This window comes from Polistes canadensis, unplaced genomic scaffold, assembly GCF_001313835.1.
Source record: "Polistes canadensis isolate GaletaPanama2010 unplaced genomic scaffold, ASM131383v1 scaffold_98, whole genome shotgun sequence".
In the NCBI taxonomy this organism is placed as follows: Eukaryota; Metazoa; Arthropoda; class Insecta; order Hymenoptera; family Vespidae; genus Polistes; species Polistes canadensis.
The window spans coordinates 140780-156647 of NW_014569645.1; the positions used below are offsets into that span (position 1 = coordinate 140780).

Genomic DNA, 15868 nt, shown 5'->3' on the forward strand with positions numbered 1-15868 from the left:
TTTTCATTCAATTTTATTCTTACATCTACGAGGAAATATTAGATGTTGAAATAAATAAGTAAATAAATTGCACAAAAAAGTGAAGCAAGCTATTTTCATATTTCAATTTGCATGGAATCTTGTATGATTAAATAGTTGGTCATATTATTGGTCAGAATGAATAAATAATAAGTCTTAGAGTCTAATCTAATAAATTGCGATGCTCTGATGCAAAGGAATTAGAAGAATTTCAATGAATAATTGAGGAAGATTATGAAAGGTCACACACGTCTTAGATAATATTGATGATAAAGTGAAAAAAGAGAGAAGGGTCTGGTTGAAGTTATCCTCTTGTTCTCTCTTTCCTTTCCTTCCGGTTGAACCCCCTAAGAAGCACATACGATGGCCGACACTTAAAATCGCTGAGACATGAGTGTGCACCTTTATCCTTACTCCGAATTCACCCTTCTCACTCGACTTTCATAACGAGGTCGACGTCTCCCTTACTTGCCTCGAATGGTTTGATACGAATCATTAAGTTAAAAGGACCAGAGGGTCTTTTCTCTCTCTCTCTCTCCCGTTCTCTTATGACTTTGAGAACTTTCACAGGAGTTCCGTTTTGCTTTGCCATTTTAGATAATTAACGATCACTTTTTTCTCTCTCCTACCTTTTCCTTTTCATGAGATTTTATAAGACAGGTCATTATTTGTTCTACTTTTTTCAAAATTCAAATTATCTCTGGTATTTTCTTTTCTTTGGTAATATTTTCATTAGCGAGTGACTTAAGAATTCTAATACGTAAAGTTGCGAAAGCTTCATTTCTCTTCGATTTATATTCAATATTTTATCTCTTGTACAAACGTTTTTTTTACTAAATATACCATATTGGAATTTAATTATATCGCAGTAATAAAAGACGATAAAATCAATAATTATGTATTTATTATATTTATACAAATACGTTCTCTCTCAAAGAGTTACATGCGAATATTGAATTTATTTATCTTTTTGATAAAACTCTTGGAAAAAAATATCTGATTAAGGTTTATATTAATTTTATTAAATTTCAATATGGCAATAAAAGAAGGTAGAGAGTAATGACGGTAATTATTTAATCGTTTATTTTGTACTTTATCTATCTCGAATGAATCGACTTTGACGATGCGTTTAAAAGTTTAATTAATTTTACTTTCAAACTCTGAAACCGAATAAAATATTTGAAGTAAATATTTATTTCCGAATTTCTATTGATCTTGGATTAAATAAATGTTTAAAGAATTCAATTTTGTTTTGTTCTAAAAGATACAAAATATTGGAGGATCGTAATGGAAAACTAGGAAATCGATATAACTTGGAAAATTGTCCACAAAAGAGATCTATCTCTCTCCTCTTCTCGATTTATTTTTCCCAGTTCTTTACATTCACGAAACGGCTAAACCGAGACTAAAAACTTGTTATTCCTTCCCTTCCTTTATTTACCGATCGCTCGTGGACCACGTTTCGTACGAAATAAAACAAGGCAAATAGAAGGATAAAGTGCACAGAATACACCCTGGAAAAAGATAGATAGATGGATAGAAAGATAGATAAAAAGAGACAGAGATGCTTGACGAACTGTGCTGAAACAGCGTGGGAGGGAGAGGGAGGGAGTTTCCGAAAGAAGTAGGGGAACACGGGAGATGGAGATATAGTGAAAAGTGGCGGGGGTGGTGGTTTGATATCGAGGCGGATAAAAAGCGTCACTGAGTTTTTAGTAGTTATCGCAACTTACGGATTATTTTTACGAGCTGTGCTTGCAAGCGTACGATAATTATTTCTTTTTAAGGATTATACACACACATTATTTCATTAAGAATATTACACGATGCGCATGTCAAAGTTTATGCCATGCCAATGCATAGTTTTCTATTTTTATTTATTAATTGCTTTAAGAAATTTAATGCTAGCAATTTTGTATATTTGTATGTATATTTATGTAAAATGCATTATAGAACTGTGGATAATTATAATTGTTGTTGATTTTTAAATCGATGGAAAATGCAATGAGTGATGAGTAAATAGTCGAACGAGTAAATGTTCCAGCGAAAACACCAGCAACAGTATGATGTATTCTGTTAGACAAATTCGATATACATTTACCACGCGTTTTGGGTCGTTGTTTTCATGACTGACAGATGCAACTACGAAATTAGCCTTGCGGCTAAGTGTCCACCATGAAACAGAATTATTCTCGATAATTCTACTGCATATACATATGTATTAACGTGAACAGTTTCACGAGAATTCTAATCATTTCGAAAGAAATATTTATATTGGGCTCTTGGCTTCTTCTTGTTTTAATGTCTAAATGAAACAAGTTTTTATTCATACTTTTTATTGAATTGATTCAACTGAAATGAGTATATTTAATGAACAGAATGTGTGACATCAACGAGGAGAAGAAATATCAAGACACAGAGCTCTGTCGAGCAACTACAAACCAAGGAAGATAAGCTATCGCGGATTATTCAAACACAAAAGTGACTATAACTTTGAAACAATTTTTTCATTGTTTTAGTATCTCCTGTTCACTCTTGTGAATACTCCCTAGTATTACGAGAGAAACACCCTGTAGATTATAATATTTTATCTCGTACAAATATATATGCGAGAATGAATTTTTAATAGTAAAAAGTGAAACAAATTAACTGAAATTTTTCCGTCTCCTTTTTCTAGTTTCATACGAAAATTTCTATTTCTGTGAGACCAGTGTCGTCCCGTATGAATAACTAAATCAGTGTGAATTCACGATTATCTCTACTTTTATTTCTCTCTTGCATGTGCATTCTTCCAAAAATAACGACCACGAATTAATTCGAAAGAATAAGAGAAAACTTGCCGCTCGTTTACTCCACCCCTCTCTCATTTTACCCCCGCCATCTTTTATGGCCTTTTTTTTGTCCCTTTTTTTCGCATATATTTGTTCGAAAGGTAAGAGAGGGGTAAAAAAGAAAGAAATACTTTACTAAATTAGATTTCTAAACCTGCTTGGAGTTTCCTCGTTCAAAAGAACTTTCCTAACTTTCCTACGAGATTATGGCAAGAGAAGCTTGTAAGTTAAAATGAAAACATGCTAATTCGGGTATGTTCCTTCTTTCTCTTATTTCTTAATCGTTCTTTTATTTTCCGATTATTTTGTTATCTTTGAAATTAAGATTATTGTTAAGAGGATATAATAAAACATCGTATCTAATGTGAGGAATTTCACGAATTAATCCCAAAATATATATATATATATGATTTGAATGGACCAATAAATTAGATTCAGATTGTAATCTTTAGAATAAATTGACGAGTTTGAAAATAATATCGCGCAAATATATAGAAACGAAGATACGTTAGGTAGATTATGGAGTGAATAGCAGGTTGTTTCGAGCAAATAAACAGGCCGCGCAATAATCCATCATTAGTTCGCTCGTGAAATTAAATGTGCGACATCGTTTCGCGCATTACGCTTTCCCTAATGGAAATATCATTCGATTCGTGGTTGAAACGCAAAACAGGGGATCGCGATAGAGTCATCGAGAGATAGGAGAGAAAGATAAAATCAGAGCTAACGATACGAAGTATGATACTGATCGACTTACAAAAAACAAACAAATGAAACATACTTTCGAACGAATATTTCCGTGCGAATCCAATTTTTTAAAATACTTCAAATAATCGAGACGAAATGATTACTTACTTAAAATCAACATCGAATTATACGAGTTCAAAAGGAACCGATCAACAGTGGACCGTCAAAGGAAAAGACAAAAAAAACAGAAAGAGTTATAGAAAACGACAGAGACTTTGACTATTTACTGAAACGAGGGAAAGAAAAATCAGCTTTTTCTAATATTGTTTGTTTTTCTTTTGAAAAAAAGACCATTGGCGAATGTTTAAATATGTATAACGTAGGAAGTCATGGCAATTACCATGTAGAACGAGTCGGCGTCTTAATTAGGTCGACATCGACGACATCCATCCACGTCGTCGAGGACGACGAGAATGTCCGTGACGTTGAACGTTGAACGTGAACACGCGTCGACGTGTGTTGTTCACGAAAGACGACCACTCACCCCTTTAACACTTTGACATTTTCATCGGGGCTCGTTGTATATAAGAGAGATACAATTTTGAAGTACGGAGAAAAAGGTAGAATAAATGATACGGCTAACGTGCTTCTCTTTGCTTTATTTTATGCTAGTGCTGCCGACTTCTTCCTATCGATCAAGATCTGACATGAAAAATGATTTCTCCCTCCTGGGCTGGGGTAAGAATAAAACAGGGCTACGAGAAAACACTCGTTAGTATTTTCAATTGAGAATATACCTCTACATAGAAATATGTAATTTCATTATATTTTATTGTAATATATATATTATTTTTCGACAATATAGAAATAAAATTGAATGAAATGTAGAAAATTCTGAGCGCAGAGATAAATGCATCTAATTTTAAGGATCGCGTATATGTGCATACAGGGGACATACATATAATTCTAGCATAGGTTGATGAGTAATTCAGAAAATAATGATGAGGATATCGGAGCGCAGCAATTTAAATTAAGGTGGAGAGAGCGAGTAAGGAGGGATGAAGAGAGGAAGAGGTGCTTACTCTTTATTTAATGATCTCGTCGTTCACGAACTTTACCTCGTGGTTTTGTTACGAGGGGCGAATTTGGGAAATTTTAGAGGCAAATTAAAATTTAATTTCAACTGATGGGGAATCCTTGTTTTACGTAGAAACTTTTATGGACGGAAAAAAGATAAAAATAAAATTAAAAAAAAAAAAAATAATAATTATATGCACATACTTAGCTGATATCTATAGTGCAGTACTCTAGAGGGATTTTAACTAATCGTAACAACGTTCAGCTCTATTAGGAATTTCAATAAATTAATACTTTATTTCTATAAATTCGAAAAAGAAAATAATTACCTGAGAAAAGTAAGAGAAAACTCTTAGACACTTTGAAGCTCGAAATGATCTATCGTTTATAGAAGTAATTTCGCCATTACTCCAAGTTTCACGTTTCATACAAATTTGACATTTTATCGAATAATTCATCGTATACGTATAAAGCTCGTAATTATTTCTCATGGTCAGATTAAATTAATTATATCCATTTATATTTCTATATTATATCTAGATTAAACGTACACTCGAGAGGTAATTATCAAATAAATAATTAAATTTATCGTATAATTTATTTTTCTCAGTATGTATGATATCTGCTTTTCTCACTCATGTACCATATAATTTATCAATAATTTAATATAAAAAGTAATTTATTAGAAAAATAATAAAAACTGAAAAAAAGAAAATCTTGGACATTGATCCAAGCTTCGCATTTGATTTGAATAATTATCATACATTAATCTCCTAAGTATCTTCCAAATAATATTATCTTTCCCATTTTTCTTTATTTATCGAAGATAGATTTAACAGTGTACCAAAGAAGCATGCACTTACTGATCTACTCGAGAACGAGATTTTCGATTGAAACGTAAGAATCCTATGGGAAAAAATAAAAAGGAAAAGAAGAAAAAAAAAAAGATAGAAAACGTCTCGAAACTCGAACGTCTCGAAGAAAAAGTTTAAAACGAACCTGACGAACATTCTTCAAATCCGTATCCCAAGTTGTCCTCGAGAACTTTTCAGATCTTTTACTTGCTGCTGATGCCTCTTCTTCTTCTTCTTCTACTACGTCTTTTCCTTTGGAATCTTTCATCCTAACCTTCTATTGTGTCGACAACGATCCTTTATGGATCCTACGAATATCGATCCTATGGAAACTACCACGTTTACCTGAATCCTTCGTCTACCACCTGTCTCGTCTCGAATAAGTGAAAAATATTCAGAATAATATACTGGGTGTACACAAATTTTTCCAATGATCAAAGGATTTTTTCGAGCTCCCAGAATGATATCCTTTTAAGACGAATAAACTTTCGTAGGGTCGTACCTATTGCAATTAGAACAATCGTTGGAATTTACTTAATTAGATATTTTCATTTCAATAAACGTATCCGTGTACTTTTATCTTTCTCTCTGTCTAATAGGATCTTCATAAACAATTTATCAATTTTAGTTGTTATCTCATAGACGGATAGTTATACGTTTTGTTCAAACTTTACCGTCAGTTACACTCAAAACAAAAAATGTTTTATGCACGTTCAACTGTAGGAGAAAGTTTTCACTTTGCAAGCATGCACCCGCACATTCAAACACTCGCGTACAACGTTGCATTGTGAAAAGCTACATTTCTATCTCTTATTTACACACAATCATATATATATATATGCAAAGGTATATACGTAGATGCAACGTATAAGAAGCGCATATCGTATACACGCATACATACACATATCATACTAAATACATAGGTAGTCTTATTCTGAAAAGTTAAAGTTCTCTCTCTCTCTCTCGTTTTATTCTCATTCGTTGGAAAATTTAGCTTTCATATCTGTTCGAACTTGAAACATAAAATTCGCCTTCCAATGGCTTAGTTTTCATTAACCGTCAGTCGTCACGTTAAAAAATAATTATTTCAATCAACTTGTCAGTTCAATTTTCAAAACGTCCGGAAAAGAAGATTAAAAGTCGACGTAAAGCTTTTTACAAAGTTAATCAAAATAAGTTTGAGTTTTATCGCAATTCAACATATTATATACCCCTGCTTCTATTATTTTTAGTATTTAATAAATTTCTTTCTGTTATGTGGGGAATATACGATTATTAAAACTTTACATTCATCTCTATTTTTATTTTTTCTCCCCACCCGTCTTTCCACTTTATTTCTTATATTCAACCACGTTTTTCACAAACGAGAAAACACCAGAACGGTTACAAGGAAGGACCTCAAATTCTGGAATCCTTTGTCGCGAATTTAATCCCAGAACACTCATACAGACACTACTACACTTGAATATATTCGTACCTGTTACTGGGGTGACATGGTTTAACCTTTACCCAGCCACAAAGACTACGCTAATCCTTTCTTCTCCTTCTTCCTTCTCCTTCTTCCTTCTCCTTCTTCCTTCTTATTCTTATTCTTATACTTTTGATTCTTCCTTTTTCTCCTTATTTCTTCAGTTTTTTTTTTTTTACTTTTCCTTTACTCTTTTCCACTTCCCAAGCTTTTCTCTGAGAATGCAATAGTATATACTTTATGGTATATACAGAGTGTCCCAATATTTTATCCCAAAATTTCATCTAAATATAATTTTATTCGAGTAAAAAATGTCATTTGACTTGCAATTGAATCTTTTCAAACGGTCAAAGTTTTATTGGACGGATGTTTTTTTGACAGAACATAGGATTAGAGATATTTTGGGCGCATATTTGAAATGGGACACCCAGTGTAGTTTCTCTCATGGTACATTTACCTTCTTCGTTTCAGTGATTATCCTTCATTTGGTTCCCCAGCGTGGTTCGCCGCACCTCTCGCGAGATTCCCTAGAATTCCTTTCATGTTCCTTTCTCTTCCGATTGTTCGAACCCGAGTCTCCAGGATTCTGTGTGCGTTCCCCGCTCCTGACGATTTTGATGGTCTGAGGATTTCAGATCTATGAAGATGAGAGATTATTATAATTTAAGTTATCTCAAAGCTTAGAGAACGAGACAGATAGATAGAGAGAGATTACATTCTTTTTTAAGATACCCTAATGTGCATTGCTACATTTAATAATACGCAAATATTACTTTTATATGACATTTATAATGCATGCACAAATTTATCTCGATGGAAAATAATGTAGAATAAAAAGATTGGATAAACATGAAAAGATCATTAGAGTTATTATTCATTATAATGATAACGAATTTAAAAGTAAAGCTTGTTCTTTAGATCGTTTTCTAAGATCAGACGGTAAGATAAAAAAGCAGTACCCTGTCGGTGTTTTAAAAGAAGGGAGAAAGAAAATGGCAATGATGGCGTCGCGGTATCCAAACCTCGAAGAGAGGCATTGTTATCTTCATCTGCTCATAACTACGTGCTTTCTCTCTTATCCTCTCGGCTAATTCTTCCGAAGCTGCTTAACAAGAATTTGCATACTAACGCGGCCTGAAGATTAACGCTTCCACCTGAATCTTCTCTCTAACTTTGCCAGGACAACGTAAGAAAGACTACGAAAGATCGAAATTTCTATCAGACGAAATAAAATGACGAACATCCTATACTTTTAGATTCATTACATTTTCCATCGTTATACATGTAATAATATATATTTCAATATTTTTTACCTATTATTTAATTAGTATAATATAAAGAAAATCAAATATGCATTTAAAAAATGGAAGATGAAGGAGAGATGGAAAAAGAAAGAGAGGGAGAGAGAATAAAAATACATTGAATTTATCAAAAGTATAAGTAAACAGTATTTACGTTTTTTCTAGGAAATTTTCAAGCCGAAATTAAAATAAAACACCTGAACATTCGACACTAGCAAGAAAAAAAGAAAAAGATCTTCGGTCCCCTTTCATCCTCCGACACGTTTAAGAGCAACGTAAGTAACGTATTAAGATATTCATTATTCTTATTTCTAACGTTATTTTTTGATTAAATTAATATTATAGGAAGTTCACACAGCATTGGATAGTACAAAAATTGATATACTTGTTACGTTATTCTTTATTGAATTTACTGCTACAATTATTGTCTTATTTAGATCATTTTCAAGATTTTTATTAACAATTTTGACCAATATTACATATGTGTACATTGAATATAAAATTCAATCGTTCGATCTGCACATACGTACACACATTTACATAGATTTAAGTATTTATCTATACGCATCGATCCATCCATACATTATATGAATTTTGAAGACATAGGATTCAATGAGATGTGACAATGGCAAGCATATGGGGCTGGAACTTATGGTCTTTTCTCTTCAGTATGACATCTGTGTTGACGCAACAATGGCCTTGTCCAATAGATGTTCTCGAGTGCTCGTGGCTACTTGACTCTTTTAACACACTTACCTAACCCCTCACCGACTCACCCCATTACTGTACCTTCTTCTTTCCTGTTCATATTTCACTCGTTCTTTATTTCACTCTATCTCTCTCTCTTTCTTTTTTTCTTTATTTCTTTCTATCTTTATTTCTATCTGCGTGCATTCATATACCTCTATCTTTGTCTCACTCATTCTTAGCTACTATTATAGCCTGTTTAGAGATAACGTTCAACGAGGCCACATATGGGCCTCATTTTCGGTCGAATGAATGCCCCATTTGGGGTTTGAGGGGAGAGGGGAGGACGAGGAGATAGGGGGGAGGCGAGTTAGCATCATTCGAGGCATCTTTTCGGGTTGGCCAATTCGATAATGCCAATGGGCAGAGACGTGGCATTAATTCAATTTCGTGATAATTAAGGGGTGAGTCGAATAAGAGGAGGGGGAAACTCTTTTCTACACCTCGTGTGCTAATTCGATTTGAATATACTCGGTTGCGTCTTACATACGTTTATTTTTGTCTATCTTTTTTCTTTCCATTACTTTTATTTCTTTCTCTTTCTCTCTCTTCCTCCAGCTCTTTACAAGTTTTATAACGTAATTAGGTTAAGTATAATCTTTTTTATGTTTTTGCTTTTTGGACTTTTCTCTTGTTAACTTTGCGGTATAATTAAAATGTTTTCATTTTGTTTTCTCCTTTCTAGTTTTTCTTTCTCTTGAATTCATCTCGGAATTTTTTCGATTGATTTCTTAGCGATATTAATATTCTCTTCAAGTTGAAAGTTAAATATCATTAAACAGGATGATTAATAAATAGATGGAAAATGTTATAGAAGTAAAAAAGAAAAGGATGTAGGGGAAAACAATGATTGTGTCGCGAAAATGAGAGAAACGGGAGATGAATAGATAGAAAAATAAAAATAGAAAAATAAAGATAGAAAAATAAAGATAGAGAGAAAGATATAGATATATTCTAACTCTGGCACGTTATGGAACGATGTACGTTTTAATGATAACGAACCAACGCTAATGTTATTAAGCACTTCCACTAGAAGCTCTCCTTCTTATTCTTATTCTTCTTCTTCGTCTTGGTGGCTCTCGAAAATCCCTAAAACGACTTCCGAGAGTCGAGAGTATATACGTAGTACTTGGTGAGACTATGTACTACTACTGTTACTATTAGCATCGATCGTCTACATTGCTGGAGTCGAGTGACCGTGGAAAAAGTTAATAAGAAAGAAGAAAAAAGCTTTCATTTTTATGCGAACATACCCTATACTTATATGTATGTGTATATTTGAACAGGAGGTAAAAGTAAAGTGGTGTGGGCAGTGATGAGTGATTCTACATGTAAAAAAAAGTCGAAAATTCAGTGGGCATGCGTATACTTACATTAGCTATTTCAATAATAGAAAAAATCATCCTTCTCAAGTATCCAAAAAGATCAAACATTTCCCCTCCGTCGTTTGTAATTTAATTAATCTAATTCATATTGAAAAAATAGTCGTTTTAAATTATATATATAACAGATCTATCGATAACAACACATCATGTACGTACGACGAACATAGGAATTTTGTTGCAATAAATAAACTTTCAGGAACTAACAAATGTAAACGAATTTTTAAATGTCGTTTGTTCGAGTAATAAAAAATAAAAAAAGATATGGGAATCATTAGTAGAAAAAGAATTCGTTGAAAAATGTTTCTTCGATTAGTGTGAAATATTTGAAGCATCTATATTGTCCATACATATGTACAATATAATTGTAGATACGTATGTACGAGTACATATGTATATATATATATATATATATATATATATATTCACAGTAATGGATACATATATAAAAGAGAAGTATGTACGATCGTATGCATTTATGTGAATGTGTGTATAATGTGTGTATATGGGTGTGTTAGTAAGGTAGTAAAGTATAGCGTTCATATATGTACCGTCTCATTGAGAATCATCCCATCGAAATTTCCATATTCAAATGGAACGACCGATATATCTGATCGACGTTATTGCACGTAAATGTTATGGATTTAGCGAAACGAGTATGTGTGCTCGTGACAGGCGCAACGGGTATTCGAAAATAGTAGTGATAATTCATTCTTTTAGGTCAGATTACTATTTTTCCTCGAGATTGTTTACTTATTTTAGTATTTTTATTTTCTGCCTCGCGTTTGAATGATTAGTTTTATTTAATATTCCAAAATTAGCCAGGTAAACATTTTCTTTTTTTTTCTTCTTTATTTTTATACGCCTGGACAAGATTTTTGTTCTTATACTTTTTATAGAAGATATATTAAATAATGATAGTTGTTTAACAAATGATTCTGTTCTGTTCGTCAAATGATTCGGTTCATAGCTCATTGATTGTAAGTAAAATCAGTTTCTGTAATGCCTGTATATTGCGAGACACTCGAACGAATTCGATACAGGATTGACTTCCGCATTGCGGTCAATACTCGATTGAATACAGCTTGGTAAAATACATGAAAAGGGAGAGAAGAGGAAAGGAACTTTTATATTTGTTAATCGAAACGGATAACAGGAGACCAGATACCCGAATGTCGATTTTGAACGATATGATTTATGCGTATGCATGTCTTCCGAAGAAAGAAAAAACTAGACGTGACACAATTCGATCATATATATTTATTATAGTTAAATTTCTTTGCTGATTTATTGCCATCCCCTTTTTAATGTATTCACGTTTATTCGTCTACTGTAACACGTTATTTTTACTCGTATAATATAAAATCACATTTATTATTTCATTGATAATTTGATTAAAAGAAAAAAAAACTATTATTAAAAGACAAACATTGTAATCGCGATCTGCCTGAAAAAGTTATTAATATTTTGAATTACTGTTATATCTTAGCTTGATTAATTTTTCAATTCCGCCGAAGAATTCCATAAATTTTTCGTTTCAAGGTACTAGAACGTTAAACTCATCGTCAAAGTATTGTCCCGAGAGTACTCGTTCCTCTTTTATTCTACTCTTATCTTAAATAAAAAAAGAAATAAAGAAAAGAAATGCAAAGGTAAAACAGTACAAAATGGCAACTATTTTTCAGGTCGTTACTCTTAAACATTTTTAGTCTTGTAAAGATTTCTTTTTAAATACAAATAAATAAAAGTTCAAACACGAATTTCGACGAAATTTACGATTAAAATTTGTTGAACTTTAGCGAGAGAAGATAGATATATTCTGTTACTGTTGCAAAATTTATGATATTTATCTTTTGGCTACTTTTTAAAAAGTTGTATGTTCCATGTATGCTTAATAATTCAATGTTTATCGATAAGATCAAAGATACGATTTATTTCATGGTTAAAGCTTGCGTCATGGATCTATATATCAAAGGAATTCTCTTCTACGATCCATCCGGTACTTAGATCTTCAAATGCCCATGCATATGTATGCAAGTGTTAGCATCCAAAGTTGAGAAATTATGCAGTCTTACGTATCCGATTTAGGGTCGTAAGTTCCGGTATTCGATGTATCCTACCTATAATCTAGACCTGAAGTAATATAGAACATGGCGTTCTCCCTAAAATATATGTATATCTATCTATGTACAATGTATATACTCTGTACAGGGTGTTTCATTTCATTCAAATATTTCGAGTATTGTCATTATTTTTCATTCGTCATTTTTAATGATATGAACAAATGTTAACAAAAGCTTAGTTTTATTATTTCATTTCATTGTTTGAAAATATAATGCATTGAGTTTGTTTACCCTAGATAAAAAGACCGATGATTTGAATATATTGAAAATAATAAGATTGGAAAACGAAATGTTCATTCTAATCAAAATGTTGATATTTAAAAGTGGAACAATTGCTTTTTTCAATAATTACATAACGTTAATATTACAGGTGTTGTAAAATGAAACACGTTGTAGATGGATTGGATTCATGGGTCGAAGCAAAAGCGAAACTACTGAAATTTCCTACGAGAGAGAGAGAGAGAGAGAGAGAGAGTGAGAGAGAGGCCTAGCCGTGAGAAGTTTCGAATGGAATTTAGAGTTTATCGATTAACAGTTTAAAATATATTATTAAAACTAAACAACAAATTTTGTAGATTAGTTTTAGTTTTTTCATTTTTGATTCTATGATAATGCATTAGAATATTCTCAGTTTGTTCACATTTGTGTATTATTTTTCAGTCGTAATATTTCGAAGCTATTTCCTAGATTGCTGAAGTAACATGTTTTTTAGAATCTTAAATATAAGTCTACATACATTTATGTAAAGGTTCTGTTTTATGGGCATAAAGTGGAACGCTTGCAGCATATGCTTCACTTAGGTATATTTATTGTATTGCAATATGACTCTAATGGTCCAATTTTGTGCTTTTTGTAAATTAGTCAGCTACGTTTCTTCCACAACGTAAGAAAGTCTAAGGGAAAAAGGGAGAAAAAAATGTGATTCTTACTTAGAAGACAAGGTAAGAAAAAGTAAAAGGGTACTTTACAAAACTCTCTATTCTTTTAAGACACTTTCACGAGAACAGAAGTAGAAGAAGAAGAATAAGAAGAGTCGGCTGAAGTTTCGAATGAAACGGAAATAAACTTTGGAGTTTTGCTTGACCGGTCGAGTTTTCAGTTTTGCATACGACTCTCGTACCACCCACACATACACCAGCTTCTCGAGGAATCGATTTTCTTGCTCTTTCTTACTTTTTTCTCGATCTTTCTCCTCCTTATCCTCCACTCATCCTTCTTCTTTTTATTCTTTTAGCATTTGTTTCGTACTCGCTAGGAATACGTGAACATCCGACGAAAAGTCACTAGGCTTCTCTATTCTTCTAGTACGATTTGACTTTTTTATTCTTCTTCTTTTTTTTTATTATTATTATTTTCCTTCTTCCTCGAGAATCTTCTTGCCGCTCTTTGAATATAGAAAAAGCTTTTACTTTATCCGTGAGAATATTAACTTCGTTATCCTCTTTGAATGTCTTTTGATCGTTCTAAGTTATGCTCAAAATTATATCATTTTAAATATCTCTTTTCTCCTTTCTTCTCCTTTTTTCTTTCGTAAATTCTTCGAGTTGCTGCTTTATATTTTCTTTTTTTTTTTTTAAATGGTGTTAGTACTTTCTCCTTTTTTATATTCTTCTAATTTTTAACTATGTGTTACCACTGCGAGTGGCTTTGCTAAGAGTCGAGTTTTAAAAAATGTTGCTTTGAATAGAATTAAATTTAAGTTAAACGTTGGTTTTATATTATAATACATGCGCATATATATATATATATATATATATACGTCAGGATTTTTATTTCGAACAATAAGATGAAGTACGTGTAATTAATTAAATGAGAAAGAGATGTATATTAGGTCTTGCAAGAGATAAAAATATAATAATTTTATTACGAATTTAAAAAAGTACTTTATACTGAAATAGAAAACAAGTGATTTAATTTTTTCTAAATCGTAACGTGTCACTTAAGAACTTTTGATTAAACCTATGTTTTTTCATTTTTCTATAAAATGTCATATTACAAATAAATGCAAATATTACCAGATCCGATTAACATTAGTAAAATTATACGATCTACCAAAAAAATACGTAGAAACTTTTTTGATGGAATAATAAATTGAATATGTCGTTGTTTCTTAAGTTCTCACAATCCTGCAACATCTTAATACGGCGTCAACAGTTTCGGTTAAAAGGGATCATAGTATACTAGAGACATTAGAGAGTGGAATAAATCGTCGTAAAGCGTGGCAAATCAATTCTCTCACGGTTCTGTGCTGTGTTGTTACGGCTGTCAGAAGTACGAACTGCCAGGGTATTTAAACTCGTTCGTTTCTAACGGCATAGAACAGCCTGTCCGATGCAGATTGCATTATTCAAAACTATATGAGAGTTACGGCAGTATGTTTAACGTGAAAATTATCTGCATTTATTTACGTCGTTGTGTCTAATATAATAAGAAGGAAGAATAAGTGTGCATAAAGATGTTTAATCATTTTCAATGATCTTATTAATTATATATATGTGTGTGTTAGATAAGACATTAGAGATGAAATAAAACGGAATGCTCAAATTGACGACATTTGTTCTATTACGGATAAATTAGGGGGAGGTTAAAGAATACAAGAGAGAGAGAGAGAGAGAGAGAGAGGAAAAAAAACAAAGGAAGAAATAAAATAATATGACTAGGTCGAGGATGGGGTAGTTTGAAAATCAGACCGGATACGATCTCGAGCACAGCATCCTCGTGGTAGTATTGTCCGAAAGCAAGTCACACGTCGGTGCTCGTCTAACGCGACTATACTTCATAGTCTCGCGTCGCATGCAAGTTTAATCTTCTGGAAGTAACGCAAATGCGCTAGTAGCCACTGCTTGCCCTCCTTGAATAATACATTTATGTACGTGTCCACGGATATACGAGAGCACAACCGTTCCTCCTCCTCCTCTCTTTCCCTCGCTTTCTCTATTTCCATCTTCCTCGTTCACTCGCTTGCTATGCTTTGTATCTCTATTTCGCGTGTGTGTTAGTTGCACGCACTCGCGCGCCCCTCGCGCGCCCCTCGCGCACCCCTCGCGCACCCTTTGCTTCTATTTCCATCTCGCTCGCACTCATTCACCCAGAGGACTCCTCTATTCGAGCGTATTAGAGTAGTAGCCACGTGGTCGACATTTCCTCTTTGCTTTCTGATCTCGTTGAAATTTCGAGTGGTTCGACCACACGCGCGAACTAGCACACGCGATGCGGGGAACGAGACATCCGTGAACAAACCAAAGAGGTAGAGCTGGAAAACCCTTCGAGAACTCGAGATATACGTATATCGTATATCGTGTGACTCGTTCTACTGGAATGGCACCTTGACGACAGCTCTACCTTTGAGAGATCGACGCCATTCATCGTGTAAAAGGGAA

At 33.0% G+C, this 15868-nt stretch overlaps 1 protein-coding gene across 3 annotated transcripts in view; it reads left to right on the forward strand.

Annotated features, from left to right (window-relative positions):
* Positions 1-15868, forward strand: part of LOC106787304 (connectin-like) — a 164156-nt gene that overhangs the window by 6391 nt on the left and 141897 nt on the right. For 2 of the 3 annotated variants that reach the window (XM_014749538.1, XM_014749540.1), the window contains exon 2: positions 8402-8511. The exons of the other annotated variant lie outside the window; for it this stretch is intronic. The gene's annotated coding sequence lies outside the window, so the exon portion shown is untranslated. The remainder of the gene's footprint in view (positions 1-8401; positions 8512-15868) is intronic. 3 annotated transcript variants of the gene reach the window in all.